The 16,059-nt window shown below is 48.4% G+C and overlaps 1 pseudogene; it reads left to right on the top strand.

Annotated features, from left to right (window-relative positions):
* The window catches only part of LOC134018080 (calmodulin-binding transcription activator 1-like), a 37,053-nt pseudogene that overhangs the window by 16,548 nt on the left and 4,446 nt on the right, over positions 1 to 16,059 (top strand).

The raw sequence follows: 16,059 nt of genomic DNA, 5'->3' as shown, positions 1-16,059 counted from the left end.
GCCAGGAGGCAGTGTGTGAGCTGTGAAGGACTGACCCTGGAACAGCCTGGAGATTGGTTCATGGATTGAATATACTGTCATTAAAACTCACATTCTTCAACCATCACATTGATGTTGTTGTCCAGTTGCTAGATGTATCCTATTCATCCATACAACTAGGGCCAATTATCACAGATTATGGTTAATCTTATTGAATTAAAATGTGGAGGATGGCAATCCTCCTTTGGATTTAGGATTTATCCTCCGCTTTTTGACTGAGTATCATTTACTCAGTTTCAGTCCATATGCAGTATGTGTGTGTGTGTGTGTGTGTGTGTGTGTGTGCATCTGTGCAAACAATCTCTTGGTGACCTTCACTCCTCCTTTCTCTAAAGTACTTCATCAGCTCAAACTAATGACTGTTTTAAACCCCTGCCTGTCCCTCCTTCTTCACTCCCTCTTTCAACCTTCCCTCACTCCTTTTCTCCCACCCTCCCTCTCATTCATTCACTCACAGCACTCACTCACCCCCTCACTCTCCACCTCCCTCCCTCCCACCCTCCCTCTCATTCATTCACTCACAGCCCTCACTCACCCCCTCACTCTCCACCTCCCTCCCTCCCTCACTTGATATGTCTTCTTCCCCCTCTCCTCTTTCTTCCTCTCCTTCCATGTCCTTCTCTCTCTTCCTCCTGCTACGGGCTCGAACTGACGAACAGCTTTTTATATCCCACACATCTCAGAGCTGTTTCAATCGATAGCATTTATAATGTCTGCTTGAATCTGGGTGTAGAGCGAGACACGCGCGCATGGGCACGCACACACACACACACTCGCGCGCAGACATGCGCAAACACACGCATGCGAGTGCACACACACACACACATACATCTCTCATCTATCTTCTCCATAACATAATTAGAATCAGCAGCGCTACGATGACTCACACAGCCGTGAGACAGAGAGACTAAACTCTGCTTTGATCAGGGGGGTTCTACTCTACTGAGAAACAGACATGCTCACAGTGAAACAGAACAGATTTAAGGTGTCAAAGAAAATCAGCTCAAAGTAAATTCAATTTCAGTGCATGTGTTAAAGCAGAATTACCATCATCTTTGGCCATGTAGATTTATGATCATCATAGTAAGAGAAGAAGAGAGGAGAGGAGAGGAGAGGAGGGGAGAGGAGAGGAGAGAAGGGGAGGGGAGAGAAGGGGAGGGGAGAGGAGGGGAGAAAATTAGAGGGGGATTAAAGAGGAGCTAGGGAGAAGGGAGAAGGAGGGAAGAGGGGAGGGTGAGGGAGCAGAGGAGGAGAGGGGGGAGGGGTAGAGACGAAAGGAGAGAGGAGAAAAGGCAAAGGGTGAAATTAACGGAATGGATAGGAGAAAATGAAGAGATGTGAGGATAAGAGCAGAAAGAGGGAGAGAGAAGATAGCAGGTGGATAGAGGACAGGAGGACAGAAAGCAGAAGTGTGTATGTGTGTAAGTGTGCATGTCGCTCTATGCATGTGTGTGTGTGTGTGTGTGTGAGAGGTTATTGATTGTTAACAGACCTGTTCTTTTTCTGTTGTCAGGAGATAAGGCAGTGAGGCCTTCACCTTCTATCTGCACAAGCACACGCACACAAACACAGTCACATCCATCCCTGTGTTTCTGTAATGTAGTGATTGATTGCTGAGCTCCAGGTATGACATTGAGCTCAAAGAACTCAGGGATGGAACTCACAGCAGTAGGTCTCACATTGGCTCTGTTACAGTGTGTGTGTGTGTGTGTGTTTCTGAGTGTCTGTGCTTTTGAGTGTGTGTGTGTGTGTGTGTGTGTGTGTGTGTGCATGTGTGTGTGTGGGTGTGTGTTTGGCTGCCCCACAGGCCTATGGAATAGGAGCTGAGAGGACATTTTTCCCGCTGTGCTGATAAATCGCCCTGCTAAAATATTAACGTGTGCGAGCATGTGAATGTGTGTGTGTGTGTGTGTGTCTGAGAGATTCCCAGAAATATCTTGGCTTGAGACAGCAACAATAATGTCATTAAAGTCCAGAAGAGGAACAGCAATAAGTGATTACAGCTTCTGATGTCCCAGAGGAATGTTCTACACTGTGGCCCTCACACCCTCTGTGTTTTAGTCAAGATCTCTGGTGCCCAGAGGATTTGCCTTTTTGAAATCATGTATGAATTGAATTTATGATTTATGAATCTCTCTCTCTCTCTCTCTCTCTCTCTCTCTCTCTCTCTCTCTCTCTCTCTCTCTCTCTCTCTCGCACCCCCTTTCTCTCTCTCAGGCCACAGAATGGTTCTATGATCCTGTATAATCGTAAGAAGGTGAAGTACAGGAAGGATGGCTACTGCTGGAAGAAGAGGAAGGATGGGAAGACCACCAGAGAGGATCACATGAAGTTGAAAGTACAGGGAGTGGAGGTGAGGAGGGAGAAGATGAGATGGTAAAAGAGGGCTGCTTCTTGGCACGCGCATGCACACATACTCCCTCTCTCTTCCTCTCTCTCTCTCTCTCTCTCTCTCTCTCTCTCTCTCTCTCTCTCTCTCTCTATCTCTCTATCTGAAGGATAAGAGTGTGTTTGGCCTGAGGCCAGGAATGATGTCAATGCCTCCTTCAGCAGAACAGAGAGGAGTATCGATCCAGTCTCAAGGCAACGTCTGTGTGGTGTGTGTGTGTGCGTGTGTGTGTGTGTGTGTGCGTATGTGTGTGTTTGTGTGTGTCACATGTTCCACTTCTAAAATTGATTATTCAGCAGGAATATGCTGAGAGGTGAGAGGAGCAAGCATCCATGTGACAGAATGAGGGAGATAGGGGAAAGAAAGAAAGATAGAAAGAAAGAAAGAAAGAAAGAAAGAAAGAAAGAGGAAGAAATATAAGTTGGACTAAGAATTAAACTGTGATCATTTATCCCAGGAGGATTCTAAAATATGCACCACATCTCCCACACACACACACACGCACGCACGCACGCACGCACACACACAGTCACACACCTACTGTATATATGCACACACATGAAAACAAACCCAACAGTTTGTGATCTGCCAGGACCCTCAAGCATTCTCTGACACAGAGAGCCAGACCAAAGAAGAGGAAAGAGAGATTGTGAATGGGAGAAGAGAGAAGGAGTGTGAGAGGAGGTGAGGGGAGGAGGAGGAAGGGAGAGGGCCCTGGGTGCAAACTGTCCTCATGGAGAATGGAAATGTATGTAAATGCTCTCTGCCTTTGGCAAAACACAGAGGAGGGGGGAAGGGGGGCTTCACAGAAGAAGTTAAATAGAAAGACACAATAGCAAAGCAAGGGTTTAGTGTGTATGTGAGAGAGAAACAGATGGAAAGAGAAGGAGGGAGAGGAAGGGGAGAGAGAGGATATCTATCAAGGTCATCACTGCAACAATTCTACGTCCAATGGAATCTAACCCAACTGTCTGCACTCTCTTGTGTTTGAGCAGTCTCTGTTGGCAGGAGCCTGTACTGCACACTCCTTCTGCATCCATTTGTTCTTCTAGCTGACAGTCTTACTGTTACTCTAATAGCTTGATGCTATGTCTGCCACAGAGCAAAAAAATGTAATGTTACAGGCCATGTTGAGTGTTTATGTAAATGTGTTATGACAGAAAATGAAATAAAAATCCCAAACATCACTTCTTGTTGAAATAAACTGATCACAAGGAATCTGAGCAACTTCTATCTGTGTATGTGACCTCCCCTCCCCTCTGACCTTTCCCCTCCAGTGTCTCTATGGCTGCTACGTCCACTCCTCCATTATCCCCACCTTCCATCGCCGATGCTATTGGCTGCTTCAGGTAAGGCCCTCGGGGTAACCCTACCTACATTGAGAAGAGGTTGTAGATTCTAAATGGCACTAAAGTGTCACCTGACAAACCCAGGGCCCTTTCTTCATCCTCTGGAAGATTCCATCATACAGTGGTATTTTTAGTAAGAAAACTTAATTCATTTGCTCTAAATTCACACGAGAAGCAGACTATAAATGTGACTTTACAGCTACTAGAATAGACAGACTGCTCTTCTCTGTGTTAGTGTGGTCCTTTCCAAGGAAATACCCAGAGGCGAAACACACACACACACACTCACACACTGTTCCCCCCCGTGTATAGGAGCGTGTTATTTATTCATAGAGATGTTTGACTCACTCTACTGCTCATGTGAAAGACAGCATAGAGCTGCACTCACAAGCACACACTCATACAGTACACACACACCTGCACGCACAATCATACAGTCAGACAGTAGACACACACCTGCACTCATACCCTGCACTCACTCACACACTCACACCTCTCACTCTGCTGGCCATGCGAGAGATTGGCATATGAACCTGGCCACACAGAGAAGAAAGGAAACATGATGGGTATTTAACATACATAGTCTGTGTGCATGGACACACACACATACCTACACACTACAGACTTTATTACTGAGTAGGAGTGTATTAGTGTCCACTTTTCTCTCCATTTGACTAAGGAAAAGGATCCCCCTAGCAGCGTTTGTGTCTTACGTCTGTGTGCCTTCTGAATCTTTAATGGAGACAGCTTCATACATTCCTACAGCCACACATACACTCAACCCCCCCCCCCACACACACACACACACACACTCACCTGTTGAATCTTTCATGGGGTACAACTTCATACACTCCTGCAGCCCTAGAGCTGTAGGTGGCCTGTATTGAGTGATGAGGTGGTCAAATACACACATACACACACACACCCACACACATGCATGGTTAGACTGATGAGGGGGGTTGAGCTATTAAATCTTTTATGTGGTGGCAGGTGAGAGATTCTTCTCTGACACGCTAGATTTGACCTCCTTTGTGACCTCCCTATCCCTGCCCCTTTCCCTCCCTTCCTCCTCTCCCCCCCCCCCACACTTCTTTCATCCATCCTCCCCCACAGTTCTCCTCCCTCCTTTGACCTTCCCAGAGAAACTGACACACACTCTCTTTCATTATCTCTCTTTCTCTCTCTCTCTCTGTCTCTCTCTCTCACACACACACACATTGTCTTACTCGCTTTCTGCCTTTTACCATTACAAGAAATGCAGTTTGATTACAGTTATTATAATTGTGCGTGTCTGTGTGTGTGTTTGTGTGTCCGTGTGCGTGTGTGTGCGTGTGTATGTGCAGAACCCAGACATTGTGCTCGTCCACTACCTGAACGTCCCTGCTGTGGATGACAGTGGGAAGCCGTGTGGGCCTGTCCTGTGCTCCATCAACACAGACAGGAAGGAATGGGCCAAGTGGAGCAAGGAGGAGCTGATTGGCCAGCTCAAACCCATGTGTGAGTAGCTCCCTTTCACCCCTAGCAACAACATATCCCAGTGTGTGTTCTTTCCCCACTTTACATACAGACTGACTAATGGAAAATAATACCGGATCTGTGGATCTGTACAAGCTATTACAAACGCGTTTAATCAATTTCCAATCCACCTCACTTATTTAAGAGCCCCTTTTAGTCTGATGGATTACACCTTGTGGAGCTGTTCTTGGCTCTGCAGTGCGACACTGCCCTCTAGTGGCGGGTACAGGCTTGGTGTCTGGGAGGCACAGGGCAGGAGTGTAACAGCATCTTCCCCTCAAAATCCCCAGCATGCATTATTCAGATGGGGGTGAGAGAGGAGAGGTAGGATGGCTCAGGTCTCCGGAGTCTCCTTCTCTACATAGATAAGCCTTGCTTAGTAACACATATTGATTGAGGCTTTTCCGTGATTTCAAGACAGCTGTTAAAAATGAGTTGTACTGCTCAGACAGCCAACACTTGCAATGACAGTGTCTGGTGTTGTGTTACTGACAACTCAGGTTGCAATTCAAATGATGACCACAGGAGGGCCCACTCACACATCCGACTTGTTTGAGAATGGTCCATTTACTGGCTATATTTAACTCTTGCGCATGTGGATAAAATAATCTCTTTCTCTCTTTCTCTCTCACTCTGTGTCACTCTGTGTCTCTCTGTGTCTCTCTGTTTCTCTTTTCCTCATATATATGTCTCTCTTTCTCTGTGTCCCCCCCCCCCTTCTATCTCTCTCTCTTTCTCTCCCATTCTCAGGTGCTGGGAGCAGCCTGCATCAGAAGTGCTCCAGTGTCAAACAGCGCATCATCTCATCCAAGCAGGAGCCCGGGGCAGCAGCAGGGGCCGCAGCCGGGGCCGGGGCGGGGGCAAGGGCAGGGGTAGCAGATGCCTCAGAGGTCCAGAACAGTGACGTGTCCGAGGGCCAGACTGAGCCTGCTCCTGGAGGGGCCAGGGGCAGAGGGGCCGGTGAGAGGAGGAACGGGAGGGTGCCCAAGCCCTCACTCCTTCCACAGAGCAGCATGGAGGTGTCCTCCTCCACCTCCACCAGCCAGGTCGAGGTCCCCGATACCACCCAGAGCTCCCCTCTGTCAATCACCAGCGACATGGCCGACAGCCCCGCCCTTGCCATGGGAGGCAGCCTATCACAGAGCACGGCTGCAGTCTTCATGTCAGAAGTCACCACTCTAACAGGGGACTCAGTGTATCCCGCAAGCCACGCCCATCTTCTAGCCTCCGCCCATGAGAACGCGTCCGCTGGGATTCTTTTGGCTGTTGCCCCTGACAACCAGCGGTTTGCGTCGTTCCCGGGCGGGGTTGGTCTAGGGGAAGGAGGGGAGCTAGTCCTGTCCAGCACCCTGGACTCTGGAGGCATCAACCTACCTGAAACAACCATGAACTTTGACCCTGACTGCTTCCTGAACAACCCCAAGCAGGGCCAGACATATGGAGGGGGAGGGGGGAAGGCAGACGGGGGGTCTGGGTTGGGGGTCTGTAATGGTGACACTGGGGGGCTTCACTGCTCTTCAGCTAATGGCTACGTCTTCAACCCAGCGCTGGTCAACAACATCAAGACAGAACCCACACCCTTGGAGCAGCCACTGTCCAGTCAGAGCGGGTATGTAGGAGAGGGGGCGGGCCTTAGCCCCAGCACCACGTTGGAGCAGATGGACTTCAGTGCAGTAATGTCATCAGCATGTGTCCAGAATCTGTCTCAACCAACACATCACCCCTCCCCCAGTCTCTTCCTTCAGGGCTCCCCCCACACCCAGCCCTCCTTGCCCCAGCCCAATGGTCATGAGGCTGGGCAGGATTCAGGAAAGACCCAGGCCTATATTGGCCTACCCACAGTACAAGATGACTCTACTCTAGCCAATGGCGACCAACACACAAACCTCCACCAGCCTAGCCCGGAGCAGCAGGGTCTGTGTGGGAGAGGTGGGCAGGGAGGAGGAGAGGAGCAGTCTAGCAGTATGGGTTCAGGGGAGGTGGGGGGCCTAGAGAAAGGGTCAGAGAATGGGGGAGAGTTACTAGTCAAGCCTGGGGATTCACATGAGGCCTACAGGAGTGGCGTAGGACAAGAGCACTACCTACAGCCTACGGATGAGAGTGGGGCTGGAGAGGGAGGAGGGGGAGGGGGGCAAAGGGAGGTCCTTTGTAATGGAGTGGCGTTGGCAGGGGCTAGCAGCTCAGTGATGGACAGTTCTCAGCTAGTGACTGGAGCAGGCTTGGAGGACACAGCAGGCATGGAGGGGGCACTCTACAGCTCTACTCTCCCCCAGCAGGGTGGGGGGTTGTCAGGGGTAGAAGGGGCAGCGGGTGGGGCTATCAGCCTGGAGGGTTTCGAAGCTTCGTTTGGAAGCCAGTTCTCTGACCTGATCAACGACTTCATCTCGGTGGAGGGGGGTGGAGGGGGGGCGGCTGGCGGGGTTTTGATGCCCCAGGAAGGGGCAGTAGAGGGGCAGGGGGCAGGAGCAGCCCCCCTGCAGGGCTCAGCTGTGGAGCAGGGAACTCTTGAACTGCTTCAGGAAGCTGCCAGGCTGTTTGGAGTGACAGACTACTCTCCTGAATGGTCTTACCCTGAGGTGAGTCAATACCCTAGTACCCAACTTTAAATGACTGCCTAATAAGGGTTTGGATCTCAAGGTGATAAGTGTCTCTTGGCCATGAGCTTGACACACACACACAGTCACAAACATCCTCTCTGTTCTTTAACTTTGATGGCGTCACTGTCTGACGGTGAGGTCGCAGGGTCACACAGTGACCAGGGGACATCCTCCTAGTCACAACACCATCCTACTCACTGAAACGTGACGTGAATCACTGTCGTTGTGTCCTGGTGTACTGCCTGCGACCTTCACCTCACCTTCAGAGCTAGCACTGAGTCCATAGAGAGTTTTACTCAATGTTAAACTGGATGAAGCCTTTCAGTGTGTGTGACTGTGTCTGTCCCTGTGTTCAAGGGAGGGGTCAAGGTGTTAATAACAGGGCCCTGGCTGGAGTCCAGCAGTGAGTACAGCTGTCTGTTTGACCACATCAGCGTTCCTGCTGCCCTTATACAGCCTGGGGTACTACGCTGTTACTGCCCAGGTACACACACACACTCTCTATCTCTCACACACACACACACACACACACACACACGTATACAGCCTGGGGTACTACGCTGTTACTGCCCAGGTACACACACACACTCTCTATCTCTCTCACACACACACACACACACCCTTATACAGCCTGGGGTACTACGCTGTTACTGCCCAGGTACACACACACACTCTCTATCTCTCTCACACACACACACACCCTTATACAGCCTGGGGTACTACGCTGTTACTGCCCAGGTACACACACACACTTTCTATCTCTCTCACACACACACACACACCCTTATACAGCCTGGGGTACTATGCTGTTACTGCCCAGGTACACACACACACTCTCTATCTCGCACACATACACACACACTCACCCACACACACACACACAACACCCACAACCACACAAATGCACACACAGACACAAGTACACACTGTAGTTACTCTTACAGTATGTACATGTTGTAATAGACATCCCCTCTGTGTGTATGTGTGTATCAGCCCATGATACAGGTCTGGTGATGCTGCAGGTAGCTATGGGTGGTGAAGTGATCTCATCCTCTGTGGTGTTTGAGTACAAGGCTCGTGACCTTCCTGCACTACCATCATCACAGCATGACTGGCTCTCCCTGGACGGTAAGTCCTTCACTATGTGTGTGTGTTTGTGAGTGTGTGTGTGAGTGTGTGTGTGTGAGTGTGTGTGAGTGTGTGTGAGTGTGTGTTTGAGTGGTGATTGTGCCTGTGCCAGTGTGATAAATTGTGTGTGAATGAGAGGGCACACACGTGTGTGTGTGTGTACAGTCGTGGCCATAAGTTTTGGCAATGACAAATGCTGTGTTTTGCAAAGTTTGCTGGTTCAGTATTTGAGGAAAATGTTTTCACATGTTTCTATAGAATACTGGAATACAATAAGGCACATTTCATATTTTTTAAAGCTTTTTTGGGGTAAACATTTTCATATCATTATATGCATATATGATTTCACCTGGCTAGAACTAGTTCACACTTTCCCCTGTGTTTATGATATGACTTACTGAAATTATGTTAGCAGTCATTTTATGCCAAGACCCAGCAAGCTTTGCAAATACAAAATGTATGTTGCTCCCAATACTTGTAGATGGTGGAGTTACATGGTGTAAAACATTTGCCTAATGCTGAGACTGTGAGTAACTTGATGTATCTGTCTGTTTACCACCGCTGCTCAGCTGGTGTCGTCTTCTACTATTTTACTGCACCTTTCACAATCGTTAACTTGGCGCTGTATGTGCATGGCCATCTATATAGAGGAGTGGCGGCAATCTGGATTTTTGTCTCATTTGAGCACAAACAAAGGGAGGTGCTGTACTATACTCCAGTTCAGGCAATATATTGCAACGGTCTGTGCCTGGTCGGGCTGTGTGTCGGGTTCAGTACTATGGCTAGAGATCTGTCAATGTCGCACAACGCTCTGGAGGAGGCGAGTTTGTGGCGGTTGGATGCTAGTTTAAGATGCATCGTTTGTGCTTTAATATAGGATGAAAACGAGATCGATACGGGTTTAAATCAGCATCTTACTAAGCTGCATGAAAAGTATGGTGATTGCTGAAAGGGACAACTGAATCAACAATGTATCGCTGATTTAAATGTGGGTTATGCATGGTTATTTGGCGCATGAAGTTGACAGCATCTCACGTGATTCCTTCAGTTCATAGAAACACGAGTCACTTCAGTGAAGCATGTCTTACAGTACTATTCGCCCCCGTCTCTCTGTGTACTCTGTTGCGCAATGCGGCAATGCGGCTAGTATGGACAGGGTGCGGTGCATGCGGAGGGCATGAAGACACTATACCGCTGCGGGCACTCCGCAGTCCGCACATCCCACAGAGTAATAGGCGAGAACACTGTAGCCTGACCTTTTGTATTGGTCAACAGGCTTCAACGGTGATTTTCAGATTACGTTTTCGACGAGTGAAAATACTAGCCTAGTTATCCACACCTAGGAACGCATGCCCATTTCTAGCTCTCTTATAGAAAAAGAAAAACACTACTGTAGGCTACAAGTATATGCAGAGGGGAAATTATTAAGATAAATCAACTTTCTAGACTGTTCTAGCCTTCTCATAATGTGAGTGCTAGCTCTACGTGCCTCCCTTGTCTTTAGAAGAAGTAGGGTAAACTGCGACGCTGCTTCTCTGTTGCGTTTGGCTGTTTTCCGTTTCGATGATTTCGTTCTATCGATGAGGACCGAGTCACCGGTAGCTCGAGAACCTCCCAGGCGGGTAGATTTAAAGCAAGGCTAGTGTCCCTGTGGCGCGCGAGGTTATAGTAGCCTACCATTGCTAGACTACACAGCATAAACTGAAGAGGGGAGGGTAGACTCTCTCTCTGTCTCTCTCTCTCTCTCTCTCAGCTTTTGACTTTGTTCAACTGTTTGTTATGGTAGAGCGTCGCACACCTCACTAAAAAGCAAACGGTTGAACAGGGAGGGAAGACAAAGAGAGCATCACAGAGCGTCCTACTTCTACGGTTCGGGTTAGTATGCAATTTGGTTTTCGAGATGCTATAAAACATAAATGCACCAATTTGGCGCGTTGTATAATTTCTTACTTTACCTTAGGTGTGGGAAGGCAGGCCGATTGTTTTTATATTGCGGTTTATAGCTTACTGAACTGAAATAAGAGTATTGAGTTCACTGCTCGATGAAAGGCTAGCCTACTAAATATGAAATGTGTTTATGGAGTAGCAGATTATTGGTGCTTGTGCTGGCTATTGGCACAGTAGGATATGTTTGAAACTCACTGACCAAGTTAAGTCTCAATTGATCTGTGCTGTGACTTATACATGACTGCTCATAATATGATGTTTTATGATCGATGTTTCCGCGGGTGTACCAGTTCACTGCTATTTAACTGATCAGCTAAATAAATCTCGATCTTAGCTTAAACAAAGGGTCAAAGTAAAGCTTTGTTTGCCTGGCAATAAACGTGTCTTTATCCTACTTCCAATTATACAGCTTAGGTATATATGTAAACAACAAAAATTACAATTATCAACCACTACTGTTTATCACAGAGTTGGGGCCAAACAAATAAAATGAAATTCATAAAGGGTTACGTGCGCGCTATTTCTGTTTTCAGAACCATAAGGGGTGGACAGCGACACGAGTTGTGTAGTTTCTTGGTCATGTGAGAGTTTTCAATATTGAAAAATTCAATTAAGATTCAATTACGATCACGATGATAGTAATTCCTGCCTAGGCCTATAGCCTACAACTAGCCTACTTATCTCGATTCCACGTGTACTTTGTTGGTAAGGCAAAACATATTTTCAGATATAACCTCTGCCAAAAGGAAGAGAAAGTCGCAATGCAACCTCAGTGGATTATTTTGTGCTATGGCCTACCTATCAATTTGGAAGAATCGCAGGCCTACACCTGTTGTACCTGGGCTTCAGCAGGTTCTTCAAGTTGTCTTTTCCAGCCCAAATACGTTGTTTAACCTGAAGTATTAACCAAACTTGAATACATGGCGTCAACGATGGTCTCCATGCCCACCGGCAAGGAGGATGTGTTCTGTGGGTTAGTTATGCACTGTATGTGAGTGCACGTGTCTGACGCTGACACTGAGAGAAAGCAGCATTGAGTTGTGAATTTACGCTGATTGTGTTCTGTGTGTGTGTGTGTGTGTGTGTGTGTGGGGGGGGGGGTCACATTCAGAAAGTCACATGTTGAAAGAACTATTACAGACTGGCATTACATTTGAGAGACACTTGAGTTTATTTGGTTGCATTTTAAGTTAGATGATACATACACACACGCTTACACATAACCAGACAAGCTAATATGACCCCAGAGGTTGCAGTCAGGTAAACGGTCTTTACACAAGTGGGGATGTGGGTGAGAAGTGGGAGAAAAAGAGAGAGACATTATGGTAGTCGTTCTTATTTTCATTCAGATTTAGCTTTCTGTTTAGCCTCTTCTGCTCTGATTGGAGGTCTAAAAGGGGAGGAGCTCTATGTCACAGTTATAACCCCTCCTCCTCTGCTCATTGTGTGCCGCATCCAGAGAGAGAGGGATGGGGGGAGGAAAGGGAGAAAGAGAGAGAGGGAAAGAGAAAGAGAAATGAGAGAGAGAGAGAACATACAGAGAGAGAGCAGCAGGTGGGAATGACATAATGTGCACTGCAGCAACACTGCAGCAACATCTGAACAAAGACAGTCATACAGATACACACATAAACAACCTACATGCTTTCCCACCAACTCTCTCTTAGACACACGCACATCAATTGTTCATTGTTGTCAAGAGGGCAGGTTTCCCACTCAGAAATATCTAATCTTTTGTAATGATACACATCTTACAGGAATTTACAGGGATAATCAACCCATACTGATCAATCAGGAAGCTCTGCACAGTCCCGCTCACATTGTTTGTCCCTTCTGTCTCCCTGTAGATACCCAGTTCAGAATGTCCATTCTGGAGCGTTTGGAGCAGATGGAACAGAGGATGGCGGAGATAACCAATCACAATCAGAGTTCTGAAACCACGGCAACCAAAGCTGGGGGCGTGGAGGTCACAGATCACCAGTCTCAGGTAGGGGTCCAGTTACAGCATGTCCATGAGTCCTACACAGAACTTGTCAGTCTGTTTTTTTGCTGGACCTGTCTAGTGTAGTGCTGACCTTCTACCCCCTATCTCTCCCCAGCTGTCCCCTGAACAGGGTTCCTTCGAGGGCCGTGTGGTGGTGGTGTGTGAGAAGATGATGTCCCGCCCTTGTTGGGTTTCGTCCAACCAGCTGGTTCACAGCAAGAGCTCCAGGGGAATGACCTTGCTACATCTGGCAGCTGCCCAGGGATACGCAGGGTTAATACAGACCCTCATCCGCTGGCGGTAAGAAAACACACACACATGCACACACACGCACACACTCTGACAGGTGATCAGACTCTAAATCATGTTTGCACTTTACAGCACCAAGCATGCAGACAGCTTAGACCTGGAGCTGGAGGTTGACCCTCTGAATGTTGATCATTTCTCCTGCACACCACTGGTAAGACATCTGTTGTGTGTGTGTGTGTGTGTGTGTGTTTATATGTTTAGGTTACTAAAGTGTGCTTCCCCTCTCTTCTTAAGATGTGGGCGTGTGCGTTGGGTCACACTGAGGCAGCATTGGTGTTATATCAGTGGGACCCCAGAGCTTTGGCCATTCCTGATTCGCTGGGTCGTCTGCCACTCAACATCGCTCGTTCGCGTGGACACACCCGATTGGCTGAGCTCTTAGAGCAGCTGCAACAGGCTCCTGCCACTCAAGGCCCTACCACCAACACTTGGATGGACAGGTGGAGCAGTGAATCCCACTCCAGAGGAGCAGGAGACAACGCCAGCCCCAACCCTAACTCAGGTGAGCCTCTCTGTGTGTCTGCAGTGAGCATGTGTGTTCATGTGTTCATTTCACTGCATTTGATGTTGTGTCTAAACGAGTAAACCACAAATGCTTCACCGGTCTTAAATGTGTCTTCTCTGGCTGTGTCATTATAGATCTAAGGAGATCCAGGACAGAGACCCAGCCTGGCACTCAGAGCCAGAACCAGGACCAGGGCTGGAGCCAGCAGGGACGCAGAGGGTCTCAGGACCACCAGGGAGACCCTCCTCCAGCCAAGAGACTCAAACCCAACCCAGAGAGCCAACAGCAGACAACTAAAATTAGCCCCAGTCCTGCTAACGGCCTACACTCTCACCCTCCCAACACCACACACACTCAACCTCCCAATTCGGGCTTCATGCACCCTCCCTGCCACAGACCCAGCCCCAGCCCTCCTCGTCTCCCCAGCCCCCAACACATGCAGCCCAGGTTTGGAGGGTCTGGGGGAGGCAGTAGGTGGAGTTTGAGGCAGGCCCTTGGACGAAGAAGTTTGGCCAGGAGAATTCTTGGAAAGGAGAGACTTGGCAGTCACCTACGTCAGAGGGTGTTGTCTGGAAGGGGGGAGGAATCAGAGCTTCTGACCTATCAAGAGAACACTGAAGATTTACAGGTAAGACAGACGTGTTGCGTGTGCGTGTGTATATGTGTGTGTTGCAGGTGGACCTTACATAATGTATGTTTTACAGATGGACATGATAACACTAGCTGAACATATCATGGAGGCCACTCCTGACAGGATCAAACAAGAGAACTTTGTTGCTACGGAGACAGAGACAACCACAGAGAAGATGGAGGGTAGTGCTGACATCAGCTTGTTGACTGGTTTCCTTGGTGATGTGGAGAGGTGAGTCCAGTAGTTGTCATATACGGTCCACATACAGTATTAAATCTAACTTTGCAATGTCAGACCCCTAGACTGTAGCTCTGTTGTGTTTCCTCCAGGCTTCTGCACTCCAGACCCCAGAACCCCAACCCAAGAGCAGGTCCCATCTCTGGGTGTGAGGGTCAGGAGATTCCCTTGGCTCTGCAAGGTCCCTCCTTCCTGTCTGACTGGAGCTCCTTCCTGCATGCAGCCCTCAAAGAAGAAAGACTGAAAGCAGACTCCTCCCATCTGACCATGACAGAGGCGGAGCAGAGAGAGCTGTATGAGACCATGAAAAACGCCCTCCACACCCTCAGAAAGCTCAAGGTGATTGCTCAACTGCACAGAGACAGACATAATCCTCACATAGCAGCTTGTCATAGTCTTAGGCCAACTCTTTGTTGCTCTGCTCCTCCTCTCTGCTTTCAGGGTCCCATCCAGGAAAAGCGGAAAGAGATTGAAGCAGTCGTCCAGCGCTGCTATAAGAAATACAAACAGGTAACAGAATGCCCTTACAGCTCCTGCAAGCAACAACATTATATTCCACAAAACACTGTTTATTACTGTACTTTACAATATGTGTTCTCTCTCTCTCTCTCTCTCTCTCTCTCTCTCTCTCTCTCTCTCTCTCTCTGTGTGTCTCAGTATGCACTTTATAAGAGGATGACTCTGGCAGCCATCCTGATCCAGAGTCGCTTCCGGAGTTTCCATGAGCAGCGGAAGTTCCAACAGAGTCGCCGAGCAGCAGTCCTCATTCAGCAATACTACCGCTCTTACAGGCACTCTCTCAGGTGCACTAGCTGACACAGACACACTCACACACACTCACGCATGCACCCCATGCTCTAACATTCTCATGTCTTGTCTGGCAGCTGTCTCCTCACTAAGAAGCAGAACCAGGCCGCCCGCAAGATCCTGAGGTTCCTGCTCCGATGCCGTCACAGGTGAGACATTCACTGTGACACAAACTCACAAACACACTATTACTGTGATACAAACTTACACACACACTCACTGTGACACACACACATACACACACACACACACACACACGCACACACAGCCTTCCTACTTCCCCATGTCCAGTCCCTACCCACTAATAGCTGGTTGTTTTACTGTTCTTGTGAAGCCCCTTGATGGACCATAGGCCTCTTAAACGGGTGAGTCCTCTCCCTGTCTCTTCTCTTCCCTGTTCTTCTCTTCCACTCCTTCTCACCCTTTGGCTGATGCCCGTTTGCATGTCAGCTGTCTGAGAGGGAGAGAGGAAGCCCTGGATTCGTTTTATGCCTATGCTCAAACTTCTCACTTTCTCTCTCTCTCACTCTCTCTCACTCTCTCTCTCACTCACTCTCTCTCTCTTTTTCTCTCTCTTATCTCTATGTCTTTACTCCTCCCTTCCTGTCTTCTCTGAGAAATT

This window comes from Osmerus eperlanus, chromosome 1 (genome assembly GCF_963692335.1).
Source record: "Osmerus eperlanus chromosome 1, fOsmEpe2.1, whole genome shotgun sequence".
Taxonomy (NCBI): Eukaryota; Metazoa; Chordata; class Actinopteri; order Osmeriformes; family Osmeridae; genus Osmerus; species Osmerus eperlanus.
This window is presented reverse-complemented; position numbering and strand designations above follow the sequence as displayed.